The following is a 24,852-nucleotide window of genomic DNA, read 5'->3' as shown; positions in this document are numbered from 1 at the left end:
GTATAAAACGAGTCTGAAGGCAAAGACATGAGAAATATAGATATTAGTATTGATCAGAGTCTCAAAGGGGTTGGTGGCGGAAATCAGCGTGATCACTGATGTCCACTTTAAGTGGCGAGTCCCTGGCTAATGATAGCACCTGGGACCCGCAGTTTATGAATCGAGCGCAGTTCAAGCTCTCTTTTTATAGATTGCAAACCTGCCGCAATGTACATGTACTTTGCTGTGCGCTTATTACCAGGGTGCAGTGATTGATGTACATTTTGTGTCCTGTAGGGGTTAAATGTGAGTGCACGGTGTAGTCAGCTAGTACAACCCTATGAAGAAAAATGTAGTCTAAGTCTAAGCTTACCAAAAATGTAAATTTATTTTTCAATAATTGACTTAATAAAACTTGTTTCCAACAAAACAAAACAAAACAAAACTGACGTGCATAGTGTATACCTTGGATGTAAAATCCTTTGAATAATTAGTGGAAACTTTTCATGCCAAAATGTTTTTTTTCTCCATAGCTTTAGCCCTTTATACTTAAATGGGCACTGTCAGATACAAAAACTTTTGATATGTTGTAAAGCATGTTTAACCACTAGGTTTTGCAATTGCTTTCATTAGAACATTTTCAGTATTTGATACAGAAGAAGCCAGTCAAACAACTGCCCCCCCCCCCCCCCCCCTGCCTGCTTGGACACATACTAGTCCTGCTGTGTCCATGCATCATCACCTATGTCATGGACACACTTCCTTGATTGACAGCTGTGAGCACAGGGAAAAATCCTCCCACTGTCAGCTTGTGTCCCGCTACTGTCAGTGAGGACAAGCTGGGATTTGTAGTTTTGCTAATGCTAGGGGAGATGTGAGCAGACTGCATACTGAGGGAGGGGGCGGAGACCGGCACAGTGAGGCCCTGCCCCCTCCCTTTGATAGGAATTCAGACTATTGAGCTAAATTTAAAGTGTAATAAAAAAAAAAAATAAAGGTGCTAGACACATAAAAATTAGATGTACACGGACAGGATTAGGTACTGAGTGATATATAAAAAAAATTCTTGGATCTGGCGGGTACGCTTTAATGTCAATTTCTGCAAAATATTATATAAATATACAACATCTACTAGTAGAACAAGTAGAAACACATTTATGTATTTTTATGTTCTGTTCAAAGGTATTTGGCTAAATCAATAATATTTAACCCCAAAAATTATTAATCTAATTATTTGTGCATAACAATATAAAATGTGTACATTGTCTAGCATATTATGTCATTATAGCGCCAAGTACAAAGATCACATAATATATTGAATTGTATTTTGATCCCTTAGCTTCATATGCCGGTTATGCTTAACTAAATGTTCCTAACGCTGGTCAGTGGGGTACCCCTTTAAGTGAAAATCATCCAGGTGCAGACATTTTTAGCAACAGCACATAAGCAAATATGGCCAAGGTAGAAGAGACAAAAACTGGTGGTGTGGTATGAATGTCTTTGTTCCCAAACACCTGGCACCCATTTATCTGTCTCACACACAAAGGCCCTAATTTACTATTATAAACCCAACCTGTTTTGTCAGGTTGTACACAAGAATTTGGCGCATTGCACCAAAAATTGTGTCTGCAACAAAATTTGCGCCAAAATATGTAAAAACCCAACCAACTACCCATTTTGCTCAGAAAACCAAAAAAGAAGTGTGGCGAAAGGAGAAAGGGGATGTGACCACCGGAAAAGAGAGCATGGTCACCGAAAAGGGGGCGTGACTCCGACATTTTCAAAAAATCCTTACATACCGTATTTATCGGGGTATACCACGCACCGGCCTATAACACGCACCCTCATTTTACCAAGGATGTGTGGACGTAGTGTGGACCCAGCCTGGTTGACCACAGTTTTAGGTCCGGTTGTAAAAGCGCATACGGCGCAAAAATGAGCCGACCGGACCGAACGTTTCACTCCGGTCGGCTCATTGAAGTGAATGGCATACGGGAGCACATGCGGTCACATACGGGAGCGCAAGCTTTTAGCTCCCTCCTGCCGTATGCGCTCCCGTATGGGACAAAACGTAGTGTGGACCCAGCCTAATACACTTACTAGCATCACTAACCTATACACATAAATAGTATAAATAATTCCACAAAATAGTGCAACTATCTTTTATGCATAAAAAATCCTAACCTATACACATAAATAGTTGGGGAGGTTCATCAAAACCAGTGCAGAGGAAGAGTGGTGCAGTTGCCCATAGCAACCAATCAGATTGCTTCTTTCATTTTCCACAGGCCTCTTTAGAGGCCTGTGGAAAATGAAAGAAGCAATCTGATTGGTTGCTATGGGCAACTGCACCACTCTTCCTCTGCACAGGTTTTGATAAATCTCCCCCACTGAGTGTTGCTAAATTTACAATCCCATTGTACTGCTAACACTTCACTATGCATGCGCTTTATAACAATTCACATACATACTGTACATACATGTGTGGTGTCCCAGCATCAAAGCCTGTCCATTGGGCTAGAGATTGTCTCGGACACCCTGTCTGTCTGTTTACTGGGCCCAATACTGTACTGTTTCACTTTATTATATTGTGTGGAGTGTATTTTCTTGAGCACTGTACCCTTTAAAGATTGAGGAAGAGTGACCAGGACACCCTAACTGCCCAATGGGAGACCCTTAAACCTAGCCCTTAATGTAGTGTAGGGGGGAGGAGACTTTAGTGGAGAGTGGAGTGCAGTGTGTTCAGAGTGAGAGGAGAGTGTGTTCCAGCTGTCAAGCTGAGGAGAAGCCTAAGGGTTTGTTCACACTACATAATTCCCGCGGAATTCCGTGAGTGGAATTCCGTGAACGGAATTGCCTGCTGTGAACATAAACATCAGTGTGAATGGGTTTCCGCGAGACCCGTTCACACTGCGGAATTTCAGCGGCGAACATGTTCGTTCTTTGCGCGGAAGTCCGCGAACACTGCATAGCCGTCAATGATGGCGGCGGAGTGCCGCGCGGTCCTACCTCCAAAGTATTGCGGCGGCCGCCGCCAGATTCCGTTCATAATCCATAGTGTGAACATACCCTTAGGGAGAAGAAGTCTACTAAATTGCACAGCCACGCGAAATGTCAGGAAAAGACCCCAGTGCGCAGGGGAATTGTCAAAACCTGGCGGTAAGCAAAACCTCAGTTGGGAAAATATCTACTTCAGTAAGTCAAGTTAGAGCTTTCAGTCAGTGTGTGCTTTCACTAATCTTCAGGCTGCATTCAACGGCCACTACAACTCCCAGGAAGGCGATAGATTCCTCGGGTTCCACTCTGCCCATCTCATTGCACAAACTTTTGTGTTGTAAAAGACCTGCTACCTCGATCATCAGTAAAGAATCAGTTATCCGTAACCCGACATTGGTGTATTTATTATCCCGTGCCTGGCCCAGGAGAAGTTGTCGTATCCTCTTACCGTGTAGGTTAACAGTGTCCTGGCGACACGAAGTGATACATCTAACCACCCCGAGTCACATACCACAGTCTGTCCAGTTCCCTGTGGCTGCCACACATGTATGTACCCTACATACAAATATACAAATTAAATACATATACACATTACTCACCACTGGATAGGGGAAAAATGTTAGATCACAGGGAATCCAACTGCTGGGATCCTTTCGCGAACCTTGGAGGGTCCCAAGTCTCCTTTTGGAATGTAGGCTGAAGCGGCGAGTCGCACATTATTCACATACAGTAGGCATTGTCAGATGTCTCTTTGTATACTATCTCAGCATGTTTACAATAGAATGCATGGTGACTGTGTAGGGAATATAGGATTTTTGTAATGAGAATAAATAGTTATTAGCTGGTATCATTGATCTGACATATTGGAGTATTAGCTGTTCTCTTTCTGTTCTTAGCCTCTACACTGTCAGGTTTCTTTAGTCTTCTATTCCATTAGGCTGTATTCTGGAATCAATAGTAATATTTTGGTTCCAATGAGGAATTACAGCAATTGGTATATGCTCTTTCTTCTTCACAATATACCATTGTACCCTGTAATTATACATGATGCTTTTGAAGTGTTTTTTTTTTATTTTGCTGCAGTTTTGCCACATTGAAAAACCACGGTAAACCACAGTAAAAAAAAAATGCAGGACATATAGCATGTGTGAATATAGCCAATGTCTCCAAAACATCTGTCTACAGATGAGTAACTGAGAGATTCAGGTTTGACTATCAAATCCCCACTCATGTTTCAAGGCTCTTAGAAAAGGGTCAGGTATTGACAGGTATTGCATGCCTGGACAGCTTCTGGTTGTCTGGAAATGCTGGGAGTTGTAGTTTTGAAACAGCAGGAGGCACCCTGGTAGGAAAATACTGCCTTATAGTCTAAACATACATTCATATAAGGCTGTTACAGTCAGGGCCAGCTCTGCCTATAGGCAAAAAAGCAGCCGCCTAGAGCGCTCTCTTGTGGGGGGCATTGCTCTGCCCAGGGAAAGAAACTCAGCCAGCCAGCATCCGAACCACGCGCTCACAGTCAGCACCACTTCCCTGGCACCATAATAACTAGCATTCTTCAGCCTATCAGAGGAGCGCTCCTCCTCTCTGAGGAACACAGACGCGATCACCCAGGTCAGGTTCATCCAGCGTCCTGACAGAGCGCACGTACCCACCACAACTCCCCCCATACCATAATAATCAGCATCAGGGGTCAGTGTGGGGATTCACCCAAGATTTCCACACAATGGCTGGTCCTGCTAATGGGAATGGTATTCCTGCTGTGGAAAAAGGGCAGGAACTCAGTTCCCACGTGTTTCTGCAGGAGTGTCACCCCAGTAGTAGGGAGATTACATGAGGAGGAGGTTTGTTACAGTGTGTCACCCCAGTAGTAAAGAGATTATATGAGGAGAGAGTTTTACATGTAATTATATGAGGAGATTTGTTACAGTGTGTTATCCCAGTAGTAAGGAGTTTACATGAGGAGGAATTATGTTACAGTGTGTCACCACAGTAGTAAGGAGATTACATGTGGAGGAGGTTTGTTACAGTGTGTCACCCCTGTAGTAAGGTGATTACATGAGGAGAAATTTTGTTACAGTGTGTCATCCCAGTAGTAAGGAGATTACATGAGGAGGAGATTTGTTACAGTGTGTCACCCCAGTAGTAAGGAGATTACATGAGGAGGAGGTTTGTTAGTGTGTCACCCCAGTAGTAAGGAGATTACATGAGGAGGTGGTTTGTTACAGTGTGTCACCCCAGTATTAAGGAGATTACATGAGGAGGAGGTTTCTTACAGTGTGTCACCCCAGTAGTAAAGAGATTATATATGGAGGGGTTTGTTACAGTGTGTCACCCCAGTAGTAAGATTACATGAGGAGGTTTGTTACAGTGTATCACCCCAGTAGTAGGATAATTACATGAGGAGGAGGGTTATTACAGTGTGTCACCCCAGTATTAAGGTGATTAAATGAGGAGGAGGTTTGTTATAGTGTGTCACCCCAGTAGTAAGGTGATTAAATGAGGAGGAGGTTTGTTATAGTGTGTCACCCCAGTAGTAAGGTGGGGTGTGTCAAAGGGGCAGACACAATGGGCGGGGTTAAGGGGGCAGCAAAATTAGCATTCGCCAAAAACCCTTGCACCAGCCCTGGTATAGTGTGTTATTACAAAAATAACACACTGACTCGCCGCTCCTGGGGAGAGTTGGGGCTTGGTACAGGAGATCATGGTGGGCCTCAGCAGTCGGATCTAAAACTTATCTCCTATCCTGCAGATAGGGGATACGTTTTTTACAACAAGACTTCTCCTTTAACACTATACTGTGATTTCACTATGCATATTAACCCTGTACTGTTTTGTCACTGTGCACATTATCCATGTATAGTACAGGGTTAATATACACAGTGATGTCACAGTACAGGGTTAATATACACAGTGATGTCACAGTACAGGGATAATATACTGTATACAGTTTTTTTTTTAATACTTAAGCCCCTTCCCTCCAAAATGTCTGTGCATGTTCCTGCCTACAGTAAGTGCATTAAATGGGCACTGTCAGTATTTTGATGTGTCATAGAGATATACATACAGTAAAAAGAAGTGCGCCCTTACCGCGTTCACTCTCAGCTCTGTCACTTGACCGATATGGTCTCATATTGCAAGTCTATGGGACTGTCTAGCTCATATAGACACTCTTTATAGCGATCGGTTGGAGTTTCAACACTTAGATCTGGAAAGATAAAAAAAAATGTAATTACATAACTAGTAATAAATTATATGCTATTTAGATCCCATAAATGACCTTACTACTATGACCATTCTTATCATTTATTTCATTGCACACCTACAGTACAGTATACTGCACCTTCTATTGAAATAAATGCTGCCCTACTTTACTGCCCTTGAAAATGAATCTAATAAAATCTGCAAACGGTGATCCTATGGGGGAGAAGGCTCCCTGATAATTACAATTAAAATTCTTCTTTATGAGCTGCCTATTAGTCCATGGTGTAAGTCACGATCTCAGTCCTTGACTATTAAGCTGTCGGCTCCATCTTTTCATTGTCACCATGTCTTCACACTCTCGTCTCATTACAGGATAATTATGACAAGACGCTACTTGACAGCATTAATTGTATGCCCATGTACTGCTCTTGGAGACATGGTGTCTCTTCAATAAACTTTATGTCTCATTTTAACAAAAAGCCAAGACACATTTATTAAAGGGGTTTTCTAGGATTAGGAAATCACTGCTTTGTTTTAGCACAAGCAGCACCGCTCCTGTACACAGGTTGTGTGTAGTACTGCACCTCAGTTCCATACACTTCACTTGAGCTGAGCTGCAATACCAGACACGACCTGTTGACTGGAGTAGTGCTGTTTTTGCAAAAAAGAAGCAGCATTTTTCTAATCTTGGATAATCCCTTTAAATATGAGTCTCCCAAAAGCTGGATATCTTTCCACTACATATATATAATCAAAAATGGAACCTACCAGAGATATTACATTGCATGATTAACAATTACCATTGATGAAAAATATTGTACCAGAAAATACTGGAAAAGGAAGACATTGTTTACTAGAGTCAAATAGTCTGGCTATGAATATCCCAGTTTATGGATCCTTGAGATTGGTTTAGTCCAAGTAAGCCACTGGTCTTAAAGGGGTACATTTAGACTGCTACACTGGAGGCTCGTGACGTCACGGCCACGCCACCTCGTGATGTCGGAACCACGCCCCTTCAATGAAAGTCTATGGGAGGGGGTGTGGCGGCCGCCATGCCCCTCCCATAGACTTGCATTGAGGGGGTTTGGTTGTTCGTTCCATGCACTGACCTGATGACTGCGGTGCCGCAGTGAAGATCGCTAGGGTCCCAGCAGCTGGACTCTGCGATCAGACATCTTATCCCCTGTCCTTAATAACTTAATTCCCTGCACATGTTCTCCCCTCCCTCCCTTCTGACATAGTTTTGTGAAAACCTGCTGACTACGGAAATGATACGGTGCAAAAATTAGCCGACCAGTTACACTATCTCACTCCGGTCGGCGCATTTAAATTAATGGGATGCGGTGCTGGGGATACGACAGCGGCAATTTTTTAAATTTCCCCGCCGGATCGGGTGACCGTATCAGCCAAACGTGGTGTGAATGCAGCCTAAGCAATCAATACATACCAGTATATTAATGATTTTAGAGATAACACCAGGTCCTCTTCAAAATCTAGTGGGCTGCCTATGTTCTAAATGTGTCCTTTCTTAACTAGTCTCTACACTCAACATATCTTGAGATGTATAGTGTGCCTGCCCAAACAGTAATTGTTATATAAATGAAGCCTTTAAGCGTTCTCATAGAGTCTTGTGATATTGTGTTGAATTGCTTTCATGAGAAACTGGAGTCCCTAACTAAACTTAATGCATACCTGTCAGATCCCACAAAAAAACGAAACTGTTATATGTTACTCATAGTTTTTATATCTGACAGTGCCCATTTAAGTAAAGGGAAGGGTGGACACATCTGTAAGTGATCTAACCACACAACCTATTGTCCTGCTAATCAAAACTGAATCCACTAGCCATTTTACTTTTTACATTCTGCTTTAAAAAAATAAATTAAAAAAATAGTGCAAACTAGCACCTTTGACTGAAAAGTTAATGAATTCATTAAAGGGGTACTACGGCCCTAATACATCTTATCCCCTATCCAAAGAATAGGAGGTAAGATGTCTGATCGCGGGGTCCCGCCGCTGGGGACCCCTGCAATCTGTCATTCAGCACCCACCACATTCGCACTGGAGGCTCCGAGTGTGTAGCATGACGACCACGGGGACGGAGTATTGTGACATCACAACTCCGCCCCCATGTGATGTCACGCCCCCCTCCTTAATGCAAGTCTATGGCCGTCACGCTCCCTCCCATAAACTTGCATTGAGGGGGCGAGGCAGAGTCATGGGGCAGAGTCAGACGTCACAATACTCCGGTCACGCTAACCACTTGGAGCCTCCAGTGCTGTGGAGTGCTCACAAAGATGGTTGCTGAATGACAGATTGCAGGGGGCCCTAGAGACGGGACCCCTGCAATCAGACATCTTATCTCCTATCCTTTGAAGGTTGACACCAGTTTTCTGTCATACAAATGCTGCAGTTTAGCACAATAAATTGCAATTTTTTGCCTTCTGAGATGGTGTTGGGGTTTCCTGGTACAGGGCCTTGTCCTGTCCCTGTCTAAAGTCCCCTCAGATAGAGTCCCTCCATTCCACAGGGCTCTCCTGCAGGGCTTGCCTCTTGGTTGCCTCATATAAATGTGTTTCTGTATAGTTTACAAATGTATAGGACCTACCTAGGTCACGTGATATATCATGATGATTGTACAGATATTTAGGACCTTCCAGGGTCATGTGATGTACCCAGAGTTCTCTGGGTTCAGGATTTACAGGCTTTGCAGCCAATGGGATTAGTCCAGCCCCCCTAGTATATAAGGGGCTGTAGTCTGTAAGTTCACTCTCTTGCTCCTGCTCTTGTTCCTGCACTCTCTTGTTCCTGCACTCTCTTGCTCCTGCTCTTGGGACCAGCACCTAAAGCAAGCACAATTGCAACTAGGCCAAAGACTAAAGAACCAGCAGCCACTAATACCGTGAATTGTAAAGCTCTGTTTCCTAAATCCTTGTGACTACTATTCAACTCAACTCATAAAATTAGTAGCACAGTGGCCTGCTTAAAGCTAAAGACTGTTAGTTCCAGCAAAGCCTGTGAGGAACCTGCATCCCGGTTATCTCAAGAGAATCTGTTGAGAATTGTAAAGACTGTTTGCATAAGAAGTTCATTAAAAATGCCAGTTATCTCATAAAATCTGCTGTGGACATTCCGTTTATTATCCCTGCCGTTTGTGGGCCGGTTGGCGGCAGGATCTCTTATACTAAGCAAACTTCACCCTGGCATCACGACAAATCAAGGGTTAATACCACCAGACCCTGCTACATCATTGCCTCACCCGGCTCACCACAGTGTGAATTTCTACGTCTGCTGCACGGACAGTACACGAGACTTGTGTCTCTTAAGAAAGCTAATACATCTTAACTCAGCATTTACGATGGCTTTGAGGGGCTCTCCAGAATAGAAAAAGAAGACAGAGCAGACTCCTTTGGCCGCAGCACATGTATTTAGCCATAGATGCCTGTAGACCCAATGGATGACAAAATAGTGTCCCTTTAACATCCAATTGCCAAGCTATCCTATTGAACTTTCCTCACACACACACACAAACAAAACCCCATACCTAATTGTATATAGATGAGCTATGGATCTGTATGATTTACAGTAGGGATTTACATTCTGCACATACATCAGAAGATTTACCCCAAAATAAGATGGTGAGAAAAGACTAATCATTTCTGAGGAACACACATCTGTGTTCCCTCAGAGTCCCCTCTGCATCTTACCCTGTACATATCCACCATCATATGGTTTTATGACTTTCTAGATTTTTCTGTAGTCCCTTTGTCTAAATTCAAAATAGGCCAAGAAACAAATGATTCCCATTATAAGAGTGCTGGTAGTGGCCCCTGAGCAGGTCCCAGTGGAGCTTCACGCACTTTCCTCTGCAGGTTTAATTGACTTTGTGATTACAGTTGTGTGAAATTCTTAATTGAAAGATTTGAAGGTGATTAATAAACATCAGATGAGTCCTCGGGAAGGTAATACGGGTCTGTACAGACAGTGCAGCTATGTTCTGATCTATATACTGCCTGCAGAAGGCTGAATATTGGGATATATATAACACATGGAAGTTATTTGGTTTACATAGTATTAACTGGAATTATTTGTATTGATGGTCTTTAATACCTCATATGTAACTATAATCTATATTATCAGTTAATATTTGAATATTTAGCTGGCTCCTGCTTTTAGATATGACCTGTTGTTCTATATACAGTATTCTGGCATGTGGTTGTAATGCAGCTCCACACAAACACTGAGTAATTTAACTCCTGTATTCTTCTATGGGACCTTTTTGTATGTCACGGATTTCATTTAAAATCAATAGGGATTTTTTTTTTTTAGGTAGGTGTGGCTTTTGATGCATTTTTGGTGCAGTTTTTGCCTGTGTGAACAAGCCCTAAGTTTGAAAGCACTTATGCACTGGAAGACCCTCTGAGCACATATGCTGAACCGGTCTTTGGACCCCTCCATAGGCCGAACAAATGCCTAAAGAGTTTCTTTTGACATATGCCACGAGATACTGTATATGTCAGTGAACCTGCAGTCTGACACTTCAAAATAGGTGACATTTGTGATTCCTCCAGTAATACCAAATAATTCTGCTAATTGTAAGGATTCCAGAGAGGTAGCCATTGACTACAGAGCTGCTTTTTATGTTTTATGCTGGATTGCTGTTCGCCTCCTTTGAACATTGTCCTTGCAGTCCGTTCTTCAGTGAACACTCAGATCAGACAGAACTAGTCAGCCGCCTCATTACTTTAATCCCGTCCTTGTTGATTCTGAGTATTGTACAAAAGAGAACAGATCTAATGTTTGTTAAAGTATTTCAGGATGTAAGAAAGTAACTATGTAAATAGCGCCTTATATCTTCCCATAAGAGAACTTGTGCTTAAAGGGGTACTCCGCCCCTAGACATCTTATCCCCTATCCAAAGGATAGGGGATAAGATGTTAGATCGCCGCGGCCCTGCTGCTGGGGAGCCCTGGGATCCCCGCTGCAGCACCGCGCTCTCATTACAGCACAGAGCGAGTTAGCTCTGTGCGTAATGACGGGCGATACGGGGGACGGAGCAGTGTGACATCATGGCTCCGCCCCTCGTGACATCACGGCCCGTCCCCTTAATGCAAGTCTACGGGAGGGGCGTGACGACCGCCGCGCCCCCTCCCATAGACTTGTATTGAAAGAGGCGGGCCGTGATGTCACGATGCTCCGGCCCCTGTACTGCCCGTCATTACGTGCAGAGCGAACTCGCTCTGTGCTGTAATGAGAGTGCGGTGCCGCAGCGGGGATCCCAGGGCTCCCCAGCAGCGGGACCGCGGCGATCTGACATCTTATCCCCTATCCTTTGGATAGGGGATAAGATGTCTAGGGGCGGAGTACCCCTTTAAAGGGGTATTCCGGGCAAAAACATTTTATCCCCTATCCAAAGGATAGGGGATAAGATATCTGATTGCGGGGGGCCCGCTGCTGAGACCCCCCGCAATCTCCCATAGAATGCGGGTGCTGAATCTCCAGTTTTGGAAACCTCCGGGTTTCCGGGACTTGGGATGTGACGTCACGCCACGCCCCCTCCATTCATGTCTATGGGAGGGGGCATGACGTCCGTCATGCCCCCTCCCATAGACATGAATGGAGGGGGCATGGTGTCACGTCCCCAGTCTCGGAAACCCGGAAGTTTCCAAGACTGGAGATTCAGCACCCGCATAAAATGCGGGTGCTGCAGGGAGATTGCGGGGGGTCTCAGCAGCGGGCTGCTGGATAGGGGATAAAATGTTTTTGCCCGGAATACCCCTTTAAGAGCAATAACTTGGCTTTCACTACTGACCTTGGGGTAACAAAGAATAGTGGGGAAAATTTCTCATACTCTGCACCTGGCATAGATTTACCAATGTACACCTACCTTGCCAAGTTGGCAGGCCTTACGACGGAGGAGGCATTGTTTGGTAAAAGGGAGTTGGCACCTGGTGCCTAATGTACTACAACTTTTTCCTGCAAGCAAGCATATCTTGTAGCTGAAATCTGCACCAGCTGGAAGGAAACCACAAAAATACAATGTGAGGCAACCTTCATATCATGTTCAGATAGCATCTGACTGGTATACGATGAAATAACAGCAATACGGTATACTGATCTACATCACCCTGTACCTGTTTCAGGCCCATTCACCTTAATAGACTGAACATAGTCAATCAGTGAATATGTTTCGTCTGTTTCCTGAACATCCTTTCTTTTTGCTAACATAAGAGTGCACTCTATCACACTTGCACCAAAAAAATGCGAAAATTCGTAATGAAATTCACGCAGTGCGCATGCGCGATTATATCTTTCACCTAAAAGAAGGGAGGGATCAGTGTCCTCTGGAAGTGCCGATATTTGGGAATATTTGCATATTCGCATATAGGATATATTCGCGCTCCACACCGACTCACACAGTAAATAATATTGGAAACTTCTTTGGACCACAAGCTGGAAGCAGGGAGGAATTATCACTTTTTTTTTTTTTACACAGTACAGATCATTGTTGTGATGTGTACAGTAAAGAAAAAAAAACTAATATTTGTCATAACGTATATATATCGCTATAATCTAAATATTCTAAATATTCGATATATATCGATATATATCTCTGTATAGTGACATCACTGTGTTTACTATCTCTGTATAGTGACATCACTGTGTTTACTATCTCTGTATAGTGATATCACTGTGTTTACTATCTCTGTATAGTGACATTACTGTGTTTACTATCACTGTTTATTATCTATGCACAGTGATATCACTGTGTTTACTATCTCTGTATAGTGACATCACTGTGTTTATTATCTATGCACAGTGACATCACTGAGTTTATCCCTGTATAGTGACATCATAGTTTTTATTTTATTTTATCCCTGTATTATGACATTACTGTGTTTGTTATCATCACTGTGTGCACTTTCATAGATGGAAGCATTTGAGGTGCAGAGGCTGCAGTCTCACCTTGAAATTGGTGATGGAGGTAGCTTAATGTTTCCCCTACAATATACAGTAAATAGTGTGATAAACTGCATGTTAATTTAGCGGACCTGTTATAAAGTTATGACTATGGCTAAAGGTACATCTTTATATACATATACTATATAAGTATCAGGCATTTCATATTCCATCTTCATATACTGCCCTCATATCCCATTGTTATTTGCTGTCCTCATATCCCATCCTTATGTCCCATCCTCATATCCCATCCTTATAAACTGTCCTCATATCCCATCCTTATGTCCCATCCTCATATCCCATCCTTATAAACTGTCCTCATATCCCATACTTATGTCCCGTCCTCATATCCCATCCTTATATATCATCCTCATATCCTATCTGTCCCGATGCCGGCTGGCAGGAGGTGGATCCTCTGTGCCAGAGAGGGATTGGCGTGGACCGTGCTAGTGGACCGGTTCTAAGTCACTACTGGTGTTCACCAGAGCCCGCCGCAAAGCGGGATGGTCTTGCTGCGGCGGTAGTGACCAGGTCGTATCCACTAGCAACGGCTCAACCTCTCTGACTGCTGAAGATAGGCGCGGTACAAGGGAGTAGACAGAAGCAAGGTCGGACGTTGCAGAAGGTCGGGGAAGGCAGCAAGGATCGTAGTCAGGGGCAACGGCAGGAGGTCTGGAACACAGGCTAGGAACACACAAGGAAACGCTTTCACTGGCACAATGGCAACAAGATCCGGCGAGGGAGTGCAGGGGAAGTGAGGTATACATAGGGAGTGCACAGGTGAACACACTAATTAGAACCACTGCGCCAATCAGCGGCGCAGTGGCCCTTTAAATCGCAGAGACCCGGCGCGCGCGCGCCCTAGGGAGCGGGGCCGCGCGCGCCGGGACAGGACCGACGGAGAGCGAGTCAGCTACGGGAGCCGGGGTGCGCATCGCGAGCGGGCGCCACCCGCATCGCGAATCGCATCCCGGCTGGAGGCAGGATCGCAGCGCACCGGGTCAGTGGATCTGACCGGAGCGCTGCAATAGCGAGAGTGTAGCGAGCGCTCCGGGGAGGAGCGGGGACCCGGAGCGCTCAGCGTAACACTATCCTTATATACTGTCCTCATATCCCATCCTTATACGCTGTCCTCATATCCCATCCTTATATCCCATCCTCATATCCCATCCTTATATACTGTCCTCATATCCCATCCTTATATCCCATCCTCATATCTTATCCTTATATCCCATCCTCATATCCTATCCTTATATCTCATCCTCATATCCCATCCTCATATCCCATCCTTATATCTCATCCTCATATCCCATCCGCCCATCCCATCTTGACCTGTCATCCTTATATTTCATCCTTATATCCCGTTCTTATATCTTATCTTCATATCCTATCCTCATATCCCATCCACGCATTCTGTCCTCACAATTTATCCTCACATGTGTCCTCATATCCCATCCTCATATCCCTACCACATATCCGGTCCTCTGCACTAACTATTCTCTGCACATGCTTGCCAGACAGTTAAATCATACTTTACCATGACATTGGTCCAGTGGCAGGATGTTTAAAAGTAACATGATAAGAAGGTGTACCAGAAGTCCCATAGACCTGCATCGAACTTCATACTAACCCCGACCCTCGCATAAGGGGGGAACTTGACGGATTAGGGATGATTTAATTCTACTTAATGTTTAGACATATAAGTATCATTTGTACCAAGTTTCATCAAAATATCTTCTGCCTTTTGGAAGTAATGCTGGAACATACACACATATGGGTTTCTCCTTAGACCTGTCTTAAATCCCCCTCTGCTTGAACCCACAGTGCAGTATAAAACAAAGAATGGCAGATTTCCTCACGCCTCCAATAGGAGCTGTCCCTTCTGCTTAGTGCTAAAGCCTCTGACTGGCCACAAGGAGTTATAGCCGCTTCATGTGGATGTATTGTAGACTTCTTCAAACACCCAAACTACACATTTTTTTATAGAAAATTTATTTTTACGTGCACAACATATTCTTACGTTTCCCTTGTCTTTCCCCCGTATTATCAACTGTGGAGGCAGCAGTGATGATCCTGCATGAGAAGCAGGGAAAACGTACAGCAAAAAGACTTTTCAGCATCCTTGTTTAACCTTTTCATGGCCAAAGTAGTTTTGGGCCTTTGTAACCACTGCAAAAAAAAAAAAAAAAATGTTTCTATATAATTTCCTCATAGTTTGTAAAATCTCTGGCTTGCTGTGGTGCAGAAGAAAGCCTTCATCGTTTTCTTACAGTAGATACACCTGTCCTGGTCTAATGATCACAAAGATGTACATAGCTGTGTTTTGTGCTATTGAATAATCGTAAGCAGAGATCCTGAAAACCCTAAGAAATTTCAGTATATTGAAAATTCTTTAATGTCTAATACAAAAAATATCCTTCAATCACTGAAACCAGAATACATTTTAGGGGCTTGTTTTCACATACAGGATCCTGTATAGATTTGATGTGCAGGATTTCAAGCTGCTCCCATGTACCCAGGGCCGGATTAAGAGCATCATGGGCCTGGTGCTGAAGATTGTAATGGGCATTTTTATCAAAGTATATATATGTTCCCCTCACATATAATGCCCCATGTCCTGCCCCATCAGGGGGCATTATATGTGAGGGGCACAGGACATGGGGCATTATATGTGAGGGGCACAGGACAGGGGGGCATTATAAGTAAGAGGCAAATGTCAGGGGGGCATTATAGGTGCATTTTATGGGCACATAACAGGGGGGGCCCTGTCATGTGCCCTTCACATATAATGCCCCCTGACATGTGCCCCTCACAAATAATACCCCCTGTCCTGTGCCCCTCACATATAATGCCCCCCTGTCATGTACCCCTCATATATAATACCCCCTGTTCTGTGCCCCTCACATATAATGCCCCATGTCCTGTGCCCCTCATATATAATACCCCGTCCTGTGCCCCTCACATATAATGCCCCCTGTCCTGTGCCCCTCACATATAATGCCCCCTGTCCTGTGCCCCTCACATATAATGCCCCCTGTCCTGTGCCCCTCACATATAATGCCCCCCTGTTATGTGCCCCTCACTTATAATTTGCCCTTTTCTGTGCATGCACACCGCCCCCCCCCCCCAAGTTTTAATAATTCCCCTGTACCATACGGCGCCCGAGCACCTCTCTCAGGCTATCACATTTTTCACACGCTGCTCCATTCTTGTAGTGTGAGAGCTGCGGAGAGGTGATCTCCGGGCGCCAGCGTGATGATGTGACGTCATCGTGCCGGCCTGCCATGGATGGCGTCTCCGCGACTCACACTGCAAGAATGCAGCAGCGTGTGAGAAATGTGAGGGAGTGGTGGAGCGGGACAGCTGACAGCTCCTGCTCCACCATGCTATAGTACAGGAGGGGCAACAATCTCAGGGGCAATTGCCCCATTGCGCCCCCCCCCCCCCCCCCTGGATCTGCCACTGGCAGCACGGAGGTGATAGAGCAAGGCGTCTCAAACTCAAATTATCTGGGGGCCACTGGAGGTAGCAGCTGGATGAGGCTGGGTCGCATGCGCCCCTTACATATAATATCCCCATCATATGCCCCTTATATACAATGCCCCCATCATGCGCCCATCATCATCCACCAGCAACAACCCCAACCAGAAGTAGCACCACCATCATCTACCAGCAACACCCCCCCAATTCCCCCTACCCCTGTGTGGTAATAACATGAGCTTATGGATAATGGGGGAGCTACTTCTGGGGGGAGCATTTGGCAGGCAGCAGTTTCCCCACATTAGGAAGGTAGTGGTTTCCCCACATTAGGAAGGTAGTGGTTTCCCCACATAGAAAGGTAGCGGTTTCCCCACATTAGGTAGGTAGCATGTTCCCCACATTAGGTAGTTATCATGTTCCCCACATTAGGTAGTGGCAGGTACCCCACATTAGGTAGTGGCAGGTTCCCCACATTAGGTAGTGGCAGGCTCCCCACATTAGGTAGTGGCAGGCTCCCCACATTAGGTAGTGGCAGGTTCCCCACATTAGGTAGTGGCAGGTTCCCCACATTAGGTAGTAGCAGGTTCCCCACATTAGGTAGTGGCAGGTTCCCCACATTTGGTAGTAGCAGGTTCCCCACATTAGGTAGTGCAGACTCCTCACATTAGGTAGTAGCAGGTTCCCCACATTAAGTAGTAGCAGGTTCCCCACATTAGGTAGCAGCAGGTTCCCCACATTAGGTAGCAGCAGGTTCCTCACATTAGGTATTAGCAGGTTCCCCATATTAGGTAGTAGCAGGTTCCCCACATTAGGTAGTAGCAGGTACCCCACATTAGGTAGTAGCAGGTACCCCACATTAGGTAGTGCAGACTCCCCACATTAGGTAGTAGCAGGTTCCCCACATTAGGTAGTAGCAGGTACCCCACATTAGGTAGTGCAGACTCCCCACATTAGGTAGTAGCAGGTTCCCCACATTAGGTAGTAGCAGGCTCCCCACATTAGGTAGTAGCAGGTTCCCCACATTAGATAGTAGCAGGCTCCCCACATTAGGTAGTAGCAGGCTCCCTACATTAGGTAGAAGCAGGTTCCCCACATTAGGTAGAAGCAGGTTCCCCACATTAGGTAGTAGCAGGCTCCTTACATTAGGTAGCATTGTCATCCCCCCACATATATACACACACAGACACACAAACGTACACACAAAGACATACACAGACAGACACACACATATACACACACAGGCACACACACTCACACACATAGACACGCTTATCTGTCCTGCGCTGCTCCTCTCCGCCGGGGGCCTTACAAGTGACATCACTGACGTCCTGCGTGGGTCTGCGGAGGGACGTCACATGCGCGACGTCCCTCATCAGACTCGGGCCGGCCAACCGGAGACCGGAAGGAGGAAGGCGGGGTAAGTAAAGTCTTCCGGTATTTTGCGCTGCTTGCCTGAAGCAGGGCTAAATGCCTGAAGAAGTTAACTGCCTGGCGCCCGGAACTGCAAGTCCCGGGCAATACAAATTTCACATACCGCAAACTCTCGTTCGGGAGTTTGAGGCTTGATTGTCGCGAACGCCGGTCGGTCTGTGCGGGATGTTTGTGCAGGCCGTCGGGCCTATTTTAACGCAGGGGCCTGGAGCTGCCGCTCCATCCGCCCCTACTTTAATCCGGCCCTGAATGTACCCTTAAGATGACCAATCAAGTTGAACAAAAAAGTGGTCTTCGAGGGGGATGACCTTCTCAAGGAAATCCGCATCTGGATAAGAGGAGGTCTTCTTAAAGCGAGTGGTTCTACTGTACATTGTTAATAATGTGTCAAAAAACATGTCAATGATATAAACCTTCTGCTGTCTGTATTTGTTTTCAATTATTTTAAGGCATATCATATACAATAGTGGTTTCAGCATTGTTATTGGAAAGTGGCTAGTGTCTTGAAACAGAAAGCTAAGTAAATTTTGCCTTTGTATTACACAAAATAATGACGGTAAGTTGATGACTTTAAGCAATAATACAAAGAGAAAATAACAAATATTAGCAAGGTTTGTTAGTTATGACTTAATTTTTTTTTAACTTTTTTTTCTTTCTATATTTGTGTTTTTTTTCTTTTTACCATAGACCAGTTTGTCATGTTTTGAACAAAGACAATTGGTTGAGTTTTTGAAATGCATGAAGCGTCTAGTTGTATTTAATTTGCCAGGCAGGTGGGGCAAGCTAACACTAGAGATGGCATTAGTGCAGCAACAGATTCTGATGACTTAGTGTATGGCTGCATTGTAGCTGTTTGAACAGCAGAGCTGGAAAGCTAAGATGCAGCCAGGTCGGGCAGACTTGATCAGCAAACAGAGAAATTGTCAACAATCTGGGTTATGCACTAAAGAAGTAGATAGGTACAGATGGATCAGGCTAAGGCAAAGTCAAGTAACAGGCTTGGTCAGGAACACAGGAACATAGGAGAACAGACAGACACCGTTGCTGTGAAGATGAACAATATTGCTCAGGGACTACAGGAAGGATGAAGTGCTCTTATATAAGTAGTGCCTGGCAGGGATTGGAGGAGGGCAGGAATCAGGGACGTGCACGGATCCTTAACCCCTTAAGGACACATGACGTTCTCATACGTCTCCATTTCCGAGTCCTTAAGGACACATGACGTATGAGAACGTCATGTGTTTTACCGGCCCCCCGCAACCATCTGGAGCGGAGCCGGTCCCCGATGCCTGCTGAAATCGTTCAGCAGGCATCGGGGCATATCGCCCAGGGGGGTCATTATGACCCCCCATGTCGGCGATGGCCGCAGATCGCTGGACAATTCAGTCCAGCGATCTGCGGCGGATTCCGGGTCAATCGGGTCTCCAGTGACCCGGTGACCCGGAATTATTGGCTGATCGGGGCCGTCAGAGACGGCCCCGATCAGCCAGAGCCAGCAGGGGTGAGGTGGCACTGGTGCCACCTCACGATCGCCCTGATTCGTCGGCCGGATTACCGGCCGACCAATCAGGGCGCCTGCTGCGGGTGTCACTCCCGCAACCCGCTCCGCCCCTCTTCCGGAGGACGTGAGCGGGTGCGGGAAGACGACCCCCGGTGCTGGGGACCCCGATCCCCGGCGTCCCTGTTGGGATCGGGGCCCCAGGAGCGGCGGCGGCGGCGGGACTGACCTGTGCAGCGAGGATCGTTGGAGGTGAGTGACAGCCTCCTGCTGTTGCTTAGCAACAGCTCCCAGCATGCAACAAGGGCATGCTGGGAGCTGTAGTTATGCAACAGCAGGAGGCAGACCACCACAACTCCCAGCATGCCCTTATGGGCATGCTGGGACTTGTAGTTTTGCAACAGCTGGAGGCACATTCTTTCTATGGAAAAGTGTACCTTCAGCTGTTGTGTAACTACAACTCCCAGCTTGCACAATCAGCTAAAGTGCATGCTGGGAGTTGTAGTGGTGCATCTGGTGGTTGCATAACTACAACTCCCAGCATGCCCGTTGGCTGTCGGTGACTGCTGAGAGTTGTAGTTTTGCAACAGCTGAAGGCACACTGAGTTAAGTAGTAAACCAGTGTGTCTCCAGCTGTTGCATAACTACAATCCCCAGCATCCCCAGCCAAAGTAGTATGCCTCCAGCTGTTGCATAACTACAACACCCAGCATGCCCTTCCGCTGTCCGTACATGCTGGGGGTTGTAGCTTTTGCAACAGCTGAAGGCACACTGGTTGCAAAACACTGAGTTTGTTACCAAACTCGGTGTTTCACAACCAGTGTGCCTCCAGCTGTTGCAAAACTACAACTCCCAGCATGCACTGATGGACCGTACATGCTGGGAGTTGTAGTTTTGCAACAGCTGGATGTTCCCCCCCCAATGTGAACGTACAGGGTACACTCACACGGGCGGAGGATTACAGTTAGTATCCGGCTGCAAGTTTGAGGTACGGCAAAATTTCTGCCGCAGCTCAAACTGCCAGCGAGAAACTACTGTGAACCCCCCGCACGTGTGACTGTACCCTAAAAACACTACACTAACACACAATAAAATAAAAAGTAAAAAACACTACATATACACATACCCCTACACAGCCCCCCTCCCCTCCCCAATAAAAATGAAAAACGTCTGGTACGCCACTGTTTCCAGAACGGAGCCTCCAGCGGTTGCAAAACTACAACTCCCAGCATGCACTGATAGACCGTACATGCTGGGAGTTGTAGTTTTGCAACAGCTGGATGTTCCCCCCCCCCAATGTGAACGTACAGGGTACACTCACATGGGCGGAGGATTACAGTAAGTATCCGGCTGCAAGTTTGAGCTGCGTCAAATTTTCTGCCGTAGCTCAAACTGCCAGCGAGAAACTACTGTGAACCCCCGCCTGTGCGACTGTACCCTAAAAACACTACACTACACTACCACAAAATAAAATAAAAAGTAAAAAACACTACATATACACATACCCCTATACAACCCCCCTCCCCAATAAAAATGAAAAACGTCTGGTACGCCACTGTTTCCAAAACGGAGCCTCCAGCTGTTGCAAAACAACTACTCCCAGTATTGCCAGATAGCCGTTGACTGTCCAGGCATGCTGGGAGTTTTACAACAGCTGGAGGCACCCTGTTTGGGAATCACTGGCGTAGAATACCCCTATGTCCACCCCTATGCAAGTCCCTAATTTAGGCCTCAAATGCGCATGGCGCTCTCACTTTGGAGCCCTGTCGTATTTCAAGGCAACAGTTTAGGGCCACATATGGGGTATCGCCGTACTCGGGAGAAATTGGGCTTCAAATTTTGGGGGGTATTTTCTGCTATTACCCTTTTAAAAAATGTAAAATTTTTGGGAAAACAAGCATTTTAGGTAAAAAAAATATATATTTTTTTACATATGCAAAAGTCGTGAAACACCTGTAGGGTATTAAGGTTCAAATTACCCCTTGTTACGTTCCCCGAGGGGTCTGGTTTCCAAAATGGTATGCCATGTGTTTTTTTTTTGCTGTCCTGGCACCATAGGGGCTTCCTAAATGCGGCATGCCCCCAGAGCAAAATTCACTTTCAAAAAGCCAAATGTGACTCCTTCTCTTCTGAGACCTGTAGTGCGCCAGCAGAGCACTTTTCACACCCATATGGGGCGTTTTCTGAATCGGGAGAAATTGGGCTTCAAATTTTGGGGGGTATTTTCTGCTATTACCCTTTTTAAAATTGTAAAAATTTTGGGAAACCAAGCATTTTAGGTAAAAAAAATATATATTTTTTTACATATGCAAAAGTCGTGAAACACCTGTAGGGTATTAAGGTTCACATTACCCCTTGTTACGTTCCCCGAGGGGTCTAGTTTCCAAAATGGTATACCATGTGTTTTTTTTTTGCTGTCCTGGCACCATAGGGGCTTCCTAAATGCGGCATGCCCCCAGAGCAAAATTCACTTTCAAAAAGCCAAATGTGACTCCTTCTCTTCTGAGACCTGTAGTGCGCCAGCAGAGCACTTTTCACACCCATATGGGGTGTTTTCTGAATCGGGAGAAATTGGGCTTCAAATTTTGGGGGGTATTTTCTGCTATTACCCTTTTTAAAATTGTAAAAATTTTGGGAAACCAAGCATTTTAGGTAAAAAAATAATATATTTTTTTACATATGCAAAAGTCGTGAAACACCTGTAGGGTATTAAGGTTCACATTACCCCTTGTTACGTTCCCCGAGGGGTCTAGTTTCCAAAATGGTATGCCATGTGTTTTTTTTTTGCTGTTCTGGCACCATAGGGGCTTCCTAAATGCGGCATGCCCCCAGAGCAAAATTTGCTTTCAAAAAGCCAAATGTGACTCCTTCTCTTCTGAGACCTGTAGTGCACCAGCAGAGCACTTTTCACCCCCATGCGAGGTGTTTTCTGTATCGGGAGAAATTGGGCTTCAAATTTTGGGGGGTATTTTCTGCTATTACCCTTTTTAAAAATGTAAAATTTTTGGGAAACCAAGCATTTTAGGTAAAAAAAATATATATTTTTTTTACATATGCAAAAGTCGTGAATCACCTGTAGGGTATTAAGGTTCACTTTACCCCTTGTTACGTTCCCTGAGGGGTCTAGTTTCCAAAATGGTATGCCATGTGTTTTTTTTTTGCTGTCCTGGCACCAAAGGGGCTTCCTAAATGCGGCATGCCCCCCAAAAACCATTTGTCGCTCCTTCCCTTCTGAGCCCTCTACTGCGCCCGCCGAACAATTAACATAGACATATGAGGTATGTGCTTACTCGCGAGAAATTGGGTTTCAAATACAAGTAAAAAATTTTTCCTTTTTATCCCTTGCAAAAATTCAAAAATTGGGTCTACAAGAACATGCGAGTGTAAAAAATGAAGATTTTGAATTTTCTCCTTCACTTTGCTGCTATTCCTGTGAAACACCTAAAGGGTTAATACACTTACTGAATGTTTTTTTGAATACTTTAGGGGGTGTAGTTTTTATAATGGGGTCTTTTATGGGGTATTTCTAATATGAAGACCCTTCAAATCCACTTCAAACCCGAACTGGTCCCTGAAAAATAGTGAGTTTGAAAATTTTGTGAAAAATTTCAAAATTGCTACTGAACTTTGAAGCCCTATGGTGTCTTCCAAAAGTAAAAACTCATAAATTTTATGATGCAAACATAAAGTAGACATATTGTATATGTGAACCCCAAAAAAATATATTTTGAATATCCATTTTCCTTACAAGCAGAGAGCTTCAAAGTTAGAAAAATGCAAAAATTTCATTTTTTTCATCAAATTTTGGGATTTTTCACCAAGAAAGGATGCAAGTTACCATAAAATTTTACCACTAAGTTAAAGTAGAATATGTCACGAAAAAACAATCTCGGAATCAGAATGATAACTAAAAGCATTCCAGAGTTATTAATGTTTAAAGTGACAGTGGTCAGAATTGCAAAAAACGCTCCGGTCCTTAAGGTATAAAATGGCCTGGTCCTTAAGGGGTTAAAGTGGTACTCCGGTGGAATTTTTTTTTTTTTTTTTTATAAATTGGTGCCAAAAAGTTATACAGACTTGTAAATTATATCTATTTAGAAATCTTAATCCTTCCAGAACTTATCAGCTGCTGTATGCTACAGAGGAAGTTGAATAGGTCTTTTCTGTCTGACCACAGTGCTCTCTGCTGACACCTCTGTCCATGTTAGGAACTGTCCAAATCCCCATAGCAAACATCTCCTGCTCTGAACAGTTCCTGACACAGACAGAGGTGTCAGCAGAGAGCACTGTGGTCAGACAGAAAAGAACGATAGAACTTGCTCTGTAGTATACAGCAGCTGATAAGTACTAGAAAGATTAAATAGAAGTAATTTACAAATCTGTACAACTTTCTGGCACCAGTTGATTAGAAAAAACAATTGTTTTCTACCAAAGTAACGCTTTAAAGTCAAAGCCCATGCACTCACGTAGCCCCCATGGAGTGCCCTAGAACCGTCACTGCCTGTGACAATGCAGGAGAAGCCTGCAGCGAAGAGGGAGAGGTAAGCAGTGGGACGCACTGTATTCCAGCATTACAAAGGCAGCACCCAGATGTTGCCTATGAGCAGTTATGGCAGCAGTGGCATGGGGAGATGAAGTGAAAAATGGTTCAAGAGCCTATACCAATGTGAGGAGCCAAGTTTGATCTTCCCTATCAGAATTCCTGTCTTCTATATATGCCACTATATGTTTGATACACATCTATTTATCTTATCAGTGACATTTAATAATAAATATTCCTAGGCCTTCTGCAGTTGTGAAGCCTAAAATACATTGGAACAGTTTGTGGGTAACTGATTTAATGCTATTTTTTAAAGACCGATTTTTAGAGCACAACTGCAAATACATGAATTTATCCTACACCTTGTGTGGGTATACAACGCCTTTGGTTAAACAAACTGGTAAAAACTTTCCCTAGTACAAAAGAGGTATGTATTGGCAGAAATCCAGTTCCTACTCTTCCATGGAAGATGGACTGTGACCTTAATCATCTTCAAATAACAGTCCATCATTGTTATTGGACATGTTCGGCACAAGGTGCTTTTATAGGACAGCTTGGGAACAGAAAATAATTTATCTACTTCTGAACAGTGGTTCAGTTTACTAAAACTGATTTTATGTATAATTGTATTGAGGAACCATGGTCACTGTTTCTGCATTTGGTTCTCCAACTGAATAAGTAAAAAAGAAAATATTCTAGAATTAGACTGGGAAAGATATGGCACTAGAATGGACCATGAGGTAAGCTGGTGGAGGCAGTGTAA

The 24,852-nt window shown here is 44.6% G+C and overlaps 1 protein-coding gene and 1 long non-coding RNA gene across 4 annotated transcripts in view; one reads left to right on the top strand and one right to left on the bottom strand.

Moving 5' to 3' along the window:
• AGAP2 (ArfGAP with GTPase domain, ankyrin repeat and PH domain 2) overlaps positions 1-24,852 on the top strand; it is a 254,446-nt gene that overhangs the window by 121,171 nt on the left and 108,423 nt on the right. The window lies entirely within an intron of this gene.
• LOC130358797 (uncharacterized) lies at positions 10,812-15,277 on the bottom strand. The gene is made up of 3 exons (XR_008889651.1): positions 15,161-15,277; positions 12,068-12,195; positions 10,812-10,946 (listed from the first exon to the last, which is right to left on the bottom strand). It is a non-coding gene; the product is annotated as an uncharacterized LOC130358797 (long non-coding RNA).

The sequence above is a fragment of the Hyla sarda genome, chromosome 2, assembly GCF_029499605.1.
Source record: "Hyla sarda isolate aHylSar1 chromosome 2, aHylSar1.hap1, whole genome shotgun sequence".
NCBI classification, from domain to species: domain Eukaryota; kingdom Metazoa; phylum Chordata; class Amphibia; order Anura; family Hylidae; genus Hyla; species Hyla sarda.
Note: the sequence above shows the minus strand (reverse complement) of the source record. Positions and strands in the feature narration are given on the sequence as shown.